Genomic DNA, 7,932 nt, shown 5'->3' on the forward strand with positions numbered 1-7,932 from the left:
TTAATTTCATAAACAATTTTATGTTCAGCATTCTGGCAGGCCACTCTCTGTGCACATTCATGATTATTTCCATGTAGAAAAATGACAAAGCCAAAAAATGACTGAATATTTTTAAATACTTACCTCCATCATTGATGACACCAGTGCTCTAAAATCACATAAAGGTAATAATATAAATATAATGTTTGGGGCCATTTCATTAGTTGTGAAAGAATTTTCTCCATCACTTCTTTGGAGATAGCACAGAGTCAAGGGGCGCCTGGGTGGCTCAGTCGGTTGACTGTCCAACTTTGGCTCAGGTCATGATCTCACAGTTTATGAGTTCGAGCACTGCGTCAGGCTCTGTGCTGACAGCTCAGAGCCTGGAGCTTGTTTCAAAATTTGTCTCCTCCTCGCTCTCTGCCCTTCCCCCGCTCACCCTGTCTCTCAAATATAAATAAACATTAAAAAAAAAAAAGAAAGCACAGAGTCCAGCGTGTTAGTTATAGAATAGAACATCTATACTTTATTTGAAGAGACGGTAAATAAACATATTTAGGATCTAGGTCTTTAAACAGTCTTCATTTAAAATGTATGGCATGAACTTCTGTCTCTACAGAGAGGGACTAACCTTGCCATGGACAGAGACAACTCTCAGTAGTGAATGTAATCAGACAGGGAAAGGTGGACAGATCCAGGGCAGTAACTGGAGTCCAGCAAAGGCATGCTGGCCGAAAGCCAAATGAAACTTCATTCAAGGCAAATGTCTGCAGGGTGATTCTTCAAAGGCATAAACATTCAAGTACATGCGTGTCAATGCAGTCTAATCGTGGGATGCTCCTCCCCTGCTGATTTACTTACCTGTAAGAAAGAAAAAAAATCATATTTTCTTTGACATTGGAGTTTGTTATCAAATGCGGAGACCTTAGAAATGATGTGGACGACATCTGTTGAAAATCATGGTACACAAATAATAACAGCTAATTTTATTGAGCTATTACTGTATTTCAGATACGATGTTTAATGCTTACCTCCGACACTGCAAGTACTCCTCACAGCGGCATCTGAAGGAGGGAGACATCCCCAATCTACAAGTGTAAAAGTGAGGCTAGAAGACTTAACAAAGATTTAGAACTTGAAGATGGTCATAGAGTTAATAAATGTTGGCTCACGTCTGAGTAACACCAAAATCTATTCTCTTAACATGCTCATTTGGCTGCACGATATTAAAAGGGAGAAGGGCATGAAAGGGAGGATTTCAAAATTAAGTTAATGAGTAAATCATTTTCTGAAAATGTCTAAGTAACGACAACATACTCCTGATATGAAATTAAAGGAAACAAGCCAATATGTACATTTTTACATAACGTGAAATCAATTTTTAAATAGACACGAAATTTTGCAAAAGACAAATTCACAGTTGTGCATATACACCTAGCCTTATATATAGCTGTGGTCTCTGAATGGTAGAGTCTTCAATTAAGTTTAACTCATCACGCTATTTGTATTTCCTATAATGGAGATGACGGTCTGTTTTACTAATAACAAAAAGTGTAACCATTTATTTAAAAATAATACAGAAGGGAGGGGCCCCCTGAATGCTTTCTTGGATCTTCCATAAAACAGAATACACGAAGGAAAGGAATCTTTTTTTTCCTATCAATATTACAGAGATAGTGTTAGACATGAAGGCATTCTGTGCCGTGTTTAATTTGTGAAACCAATAAAATTCACAATATCTGACAAATTGGTTCATGATACATTTTTTTCTCCTGAAAAGCATCAAAAATATGCATGTGCAGGAATAAAACATAACCTCACAGGGAAGTCTTACTGCAGACCTCAAATAAGGCTTTTGGATTCAGCTACACAAAATTTAAATCACCAAGTATTTTACAATTAAACATATATCAAGACCTGATTCTCTCTACTTTCATCAATATACACACTGCAGTTGCAAATGACTAAAAATGTTTAGTTTCAATCAAACCATAATAGACCGTGGGATCTAGAAATGTCTGCAGCAATTAGAAATAGCACAATGACTTGAAGTCCTAGGCTTTCCTTCAGATGTAGACTGCCTTTGAACATTATATTGGTCTCAGCTTGGGAACTGAAAATCACTTGTAATGAATTCAATTCAATTTCTTTAATCTGTGAACTCACAGTTAATGCAGATGAGGTTATTTGTTTTCAATGAGCCATTTAATATAATGAAGGAGGGTTTTTGTAATCCCTAATTAATTCTTGCCCTCAGCCCACCAATTGATTAGTAACCCACTGGGGGTGGGTGAGCAGTCAGCCACCTCCCCTTCCAAATAATTGCTACTCTAGTAGGAATGTCACATTCAAAATCACCGTCATTAAAATAACAGCAAATCTGAGACGGTGGCATTAATGAGTCAAACAAATTTCGATTCTTATTGATTAATTGGTGAAATGTATATCATAAACACTGCAAATCTACCTTAAATAAATGTCGGGGTGGAGAAGGGAGCTGCGGTTTTTATTGAGACTACTTCAACTATCCAAACAAGTGTTTCTTTTTTTAGTGAGCAGAATATAATATAGGACTGTGCAAGATGATGGACTGCTATATTTAACTCAGACAAATGCATAACAAATCACTATTCTGTAGTGAGAAGGTACACCTCTTAGGTTCCTTTTTCTTTCTTTCCTTTTTTTTTTTTTTTTCTTTCCTTGGGGCCTGGATATAAGACCACAGCCATCTAAATAATCCTCCAGAAATAAACCAATGAAATTGTGAGTCTGACAACAGACACAGTATTATACCTGCAGCTGGTAAATGTTTCCATAGTCCAACCACCTTTCCAGTAAAAATTTTATCCCGGGGGAAAGTCAGCAACTAAGATTTTAACTACTTTTCTGCAATAGAAAAGTTTGGGGCAATTGAGACTTCATAAATTTCATTATTTATGGCCTTTATTTTTCTTAGAGAATTACCCACCCATCAAGTATGATTGTGAAAATACTACTACTGTATTACCAAATTCCCATATAAATAAAATTAAAAAATGGTATGATTAACTATGAGACTACCTCATAAGAAAGTACATAATTCCAAGACCATTTTGTTGTTTTCTGTATCGCTCGCTGTGTTCATAATTATTGAATGAGCATTTCAATTATCCAAATATTGGGAAACTAAAAATTCATAAATGTTTTGCCCAATTACCTGGACTGTGAACCTCCACTGACTGGCCCACTCTGTTTTGGGGAGATTCCTAAAAGAATATTTGGAGCTATACCTCTATAGAAATAGTATTTATTTATGTACAACCTTTGTACTCGTGAACATATTTCTAATAGTATGCTAACAATGGAGTATAACCTAGTGAATTTAGTCTCTGCAGCCAAACAGATCTACTGTGGTATTAGAAAGAAAGGACATTTACACTGAATAGTAAGCAACTCCCAGAACTTTGTAAAAACATAACCGCAACCATTAAAAGTAACTTTGCACTACTTACTACAATTTAAAATGTGTGAACCCTTTCACCCAATGTACTAGTCCAGAAGTCCATCCGTATACACGTATGTGGCAAGGATATGTATATAATGATGCCCGCCACAATATTATCAATATTATTTGTAACAGAAAAGAACAGCCAAATATGAAAGGGTTAGCAAAAGGAAAACATTTGTATTATCTTCTTGTCCTGAATTCTTCCAAGAAACAGCCTTGGAGATGGCTTGCCTGTAGGTTCATTTTGGCAATCGATTCCAATCAATGGGAGTGGAAACAAGGGAGTAATGTGATAGAAAAGGAGGGGAAATAACCAATTGTAAAGCATGTTATTGATCCCGCATTTCCAGATGGCAATAATTTGCCATTGCGTATCAATCTTGCTCGAGGACCCTCTGAAGAAATGTGTACAGTTTGCTATTATTTCCTGAGGGCCGGAATCTGATAGTTATTGCCTCTGAAATTCGTGAGTTTCTCTATGGAGTCCTGGCTTCTTTGAAGCACTTTCACATTCTCTCGTCGTTAAGAATTTCCAAGCAATTGCCACAGATATCCCAAATGGTGGCAGAGAAATCAAAGAACACAAAGGGAAGGACATGCAGTGTGGCTGAGCCAAGGCAATGTCAGATTCAGCCTGTGAACCACTGGGCAGATTAAACACTGTCTCAGCTACATCCCAGGAATTCCACATGGTCATTTTCATTCAATTAAAAATGCACTGGCTTTTGGATTTCTTTTCATCTGTGACCCATCCGTTCTTTAGATGCGTATTATTTCATTTCCAAACATTTGGGATTTCCCAGATAGCTTTCTGTTGTTGATTTTTAGTTTAATTGTGTTGTGGACAGAAACCATGCTTTGCATGATTTCAACACTTTTAAATCACTGAGTTTGTTTAAGGGCCAAAAATATGGCCTGTCATGGTGAATTCTCCATGTGCACTTGAATGTGTATTCTGTGTATTGGGTGAAATGGTCTCTAGATGTCAATTAGGTCAAGTTGGATGATGGTGCTGTTCAGGTCTTCTAGGTCTCGATAGGTCATCTGACTAATTTATAATTAAATCCCAAGAGAGGGATGCTAGTGTTTCCAACTATAATTGTGGATCTGTCTCTTTCTCCTGTTCTATCAGGTTTTGTGTCATGTATTTTGAAACCCTGTTTTGAGATGAAGACACATTTAAATTATGTCCTTGATGAATTAACATTTTTATCATGTAGTAATGTTCCCTCCTTGTTTCTGGTACTATTCCTTTTATGAAATCTAATTTATGTGATATGATTAGTCATTCCAGCCTTATTTTCGTTACGGTATGATTCCTTTTACTTTAGGCAATCCACGATTTATACTTACTGTGGATTTCTCATGGACAATGTAGAGTTGGATCTTACATTTGTATCCAATTTGATAATCTCGGGCTTTTAATTCATAATTTTTAATAATTCTTGGTGGTTATCTCTTCAAGTGCTGTCTTCTTCTCTCTCTTCTGAATCTTTAATTGTACACATTAGGCCATCTGATATGTCCCACAGGTCTTGAATGATCTACAAAGCTTTTCGCTCTTCTCATTTTGTATTTCTGTTTGATTAATTTCTATTTACCTATCCTCAGGTTTGCTAATTCTTTCTCTGGAGGTGTCAAGTTGTTTATAAAGGAATGTACAACTATGAAAATTCAGTAAGTAAAATATGTCCTCAGTGCTTGAAGACAAAACAAGCCTTAGGTATCTTCCCCACTCCCCTCACCGCCCCCCCCCCCCAACACACCATTTTTGTTAAGACCCAAAGTATATGGAATCACTAATACAATCATTTTACGTGTCTGGAAGTGTCCACACTAATAAAAATTAGTTTCTACCCAAAGATACTTTGCTGAAGTGTTAAGGATATTTGCCAATAAATATTGCAAGTTCTGCTGTCAAGATTTACTTCATTTTTGTTTTGCGAACACAGTCTCCGTTTGACACGTCTTAAATAAGACCTACCCACATCCCTAGAAATGTTGATATGGAATAAATGAGAGGCAGCTGAAGACTTTTCAGACTGCTTCTGTGACGTTGAGCCATGAGTATGGATATGTGACAAAGGAAGGACTAAGAATGCCGCCCGGAGGCTAATTTTTTTCACATGCCTTGGTTATATTATAATTTTGTTTCTACCTCCGCCTTTATGCATTTCATAGTTGCATATCTACTGTTGCCATTCATCCTTGACATTCTTTCGTTTAATGAATTAAATATCACCAGTCTGATGGCTATTATTTTAGGGTAAACTAAAAACAAACCTATTATGAACATACTTGATTTATTATAGCCTGCCAAACAATTATGACAAAAGATGGCCTTCATTACGTTAACCCTCACCTTCAGCAGCTTCAAATATCTTTTGGAAACAAAACAAAACAAAAACTAGGAGTAAATAAATAATGAAGTAATTTTCCTGTGGGTTTTGGGACAAGATAGACTTTCATTCAGTTCACATTTCATACTTTCTCATGTTTCTTCTTATACCTGTTTACATGTTTGTGAGATGGCAGACGAGGGCTTAGGGGTATAATATTGAGCTATGGAAAGTTCTTCTGTGTGCGAATCCATATGGCCTACCTAATACAATTTATTGAGTTGAATCTGCATACTTACTCTAGGAAATTCCAGGCTTTCCTAAGAATCCCATTTGCAAGAATGTTTCTGCATCCTGTGGACACACAAGACAGAATTTAGAGGTGTCATCAAGCTTAATAAATAACTCAGTTTGGACACTGCAATACCTTGGAATCAATGCGCTCTGAGCCAAATAGGGTGCATCTAGCCTCTGAGCTAAGATGCAAATGACTTACGGGATTTAAGAATTCGGCCTATGGAGAATGATGTACATGGACCTTCTTGAGTTATTTCAGAAGATAATGAGACTTACCTAGAGGGGATCATTCTTAATGATATTAATATAGTATCTTGGGGGCACTGGAGTTGGTGTAAGGACATTCTAATAGTTGATTTGATAAATATAAGAGGAGAAAGGTGGGGCGCCTAGGTGACTCAGTCGGTTAAGAATCCAACTCTCAGTTTTGGCTCAGGTCATGATCTCACAGTTTTGTGAGTTCGAGCCCCACATCCGGCTGTGCACTGATGGTGCAGAGCCTGCATGGGACTCTCTCTCTCTCTCTCTCCTCTCTCTCTCTCTCTCTCTCCCCCCCCCACCCCTCTGCCTCTCCCCTACTCATGCTGTCTCCATCTCTCAAAATAAGTAAATCAACTTAAAAAAAATTTTAAGAGGAGAAAGGCTGTACACAAAAACAAAATTATTAGGATGCAGTGGTGTGGCTTTGGAGCACCTGATTGCCAAGGTGTTAGGACAAGAGTGGTATCAGACACAGAGGTTGGGGTTGAGTATAGCCTCTTACCTGGAGGCTGCTTGCATTTGACTCCTAATCTTAGTGGCTGAAAACAATAACCATTTATTTGTGCATATGCTAGGTGAGAAAGAATTCTGGCATCTCTCCTTTTTTTTATAAGGAAATCAATCCTATTGGACCTGGGCCCAACCCTCATAACCTAATGACTCTAAACCTAATTATCTCTCAAAAGCCCCATCTCCAAATACCATCATATGGGGATGGGGTTAGTGCTTCAGTATGAATTTGGGGTGACACAATTTTGTCTGTATCATATATTGATCTGTTATTTTCTTACAGTCTTTTTGTTTGACTTGAGTATTAAGATAACTACTGGTCTCATCAAATGAGGTATAGTCTCTCTTCTATTTATTTTCATGTGCAATTTGTATATATATACATATATAGTTTGTATGTTTATAAACATTCAAAAATTATATTTTATATATATATATATATATATATGCAGAGAGAGAGAGAAGAGTGAGATAATTTTTGAATGTTTTAAACTACAAATTCAATTTGTCCTTTTCTGAAATTTGACCTTGTTTTGGGCAATTCTAACTCAATAGACAGACTTTTATGCTTTTGAGTCTCAACTGAGATCAGTTTCCTACAGCTTCCCACCCCCCATCTCTCACACCACACCCTAGAATAACCCCTATGAAAAGTGGTATTTGCAAACTATGTATAAGACTAGATGTAATTCATTTATCAGGGCCGTCTATGCTACAGCTCAAACAATACATATACAAGGTGGGGAGGGGCTGGCCGTGCATTTAGATGATAGGGCTTTCTCTCCATTACTTCAATCAGAAACAGGCATCAAGGACTAGTCCTTGGACTTGGCTCCACATTTGACAAGTAGAATACTTTATTTTTTTAAATTTTATTTATTTTTGAGAGACAGAGAGAGACAGAGCACAAGCAGGGGAGGGGCAGAGAGAGAGAGAGACACAGAATCCGAAGCAGGCTCCAGGCCCCGGACTGTCAGCACAGAGCCAGACGTGGGGCTCGAACCAACAAACCGTGAGATCATGACCTGAGCCAATCGGACGCTTAACTGATTGAGTCAC

General features: G+C 37.4%; 1 long non-coding RNA gene across 1 annotated transcript; it reads right to left on the minus strand.

Moving 5' to 3' along the window:
* Positions 1–478: 478 nt before the first annotated feature.
* On the minus strand, positions 479–6,540 carry LOC121015223 (uncharacterized). The gene is made up of 3 exons (XR_005783706.1): positions 6,105–6,540; positions 1,011–1,195; positions 479–840 (listed from the first exon to the last, which is right to left on the minus strand). It is a non-coding gene; the product is annotated as an uncharacterized LOC121015223 (long non-coding RNA).
* Between the last annotated feature and the right edge of the window lie 1,392 nt (positions 6,541–7,932).

This window comes from Herpailurus yagouaroundi, unplaced genomic scaffold (genome assembly GCF_014898765.1).
Source record: "Herpailurus yagouaroundi ecotype Mexico unplaced genomic scaffold, PumYag 206, whole genome shotgun sequence".
In the NCBI taxonomy this organism is placed as follows: domain Eukaryota; kingdom Metazoa; phylum Chordata; class Mammalia; order Carnivora; family Felidae; genus Herpailurus; species Herpailurus yagouaroundi.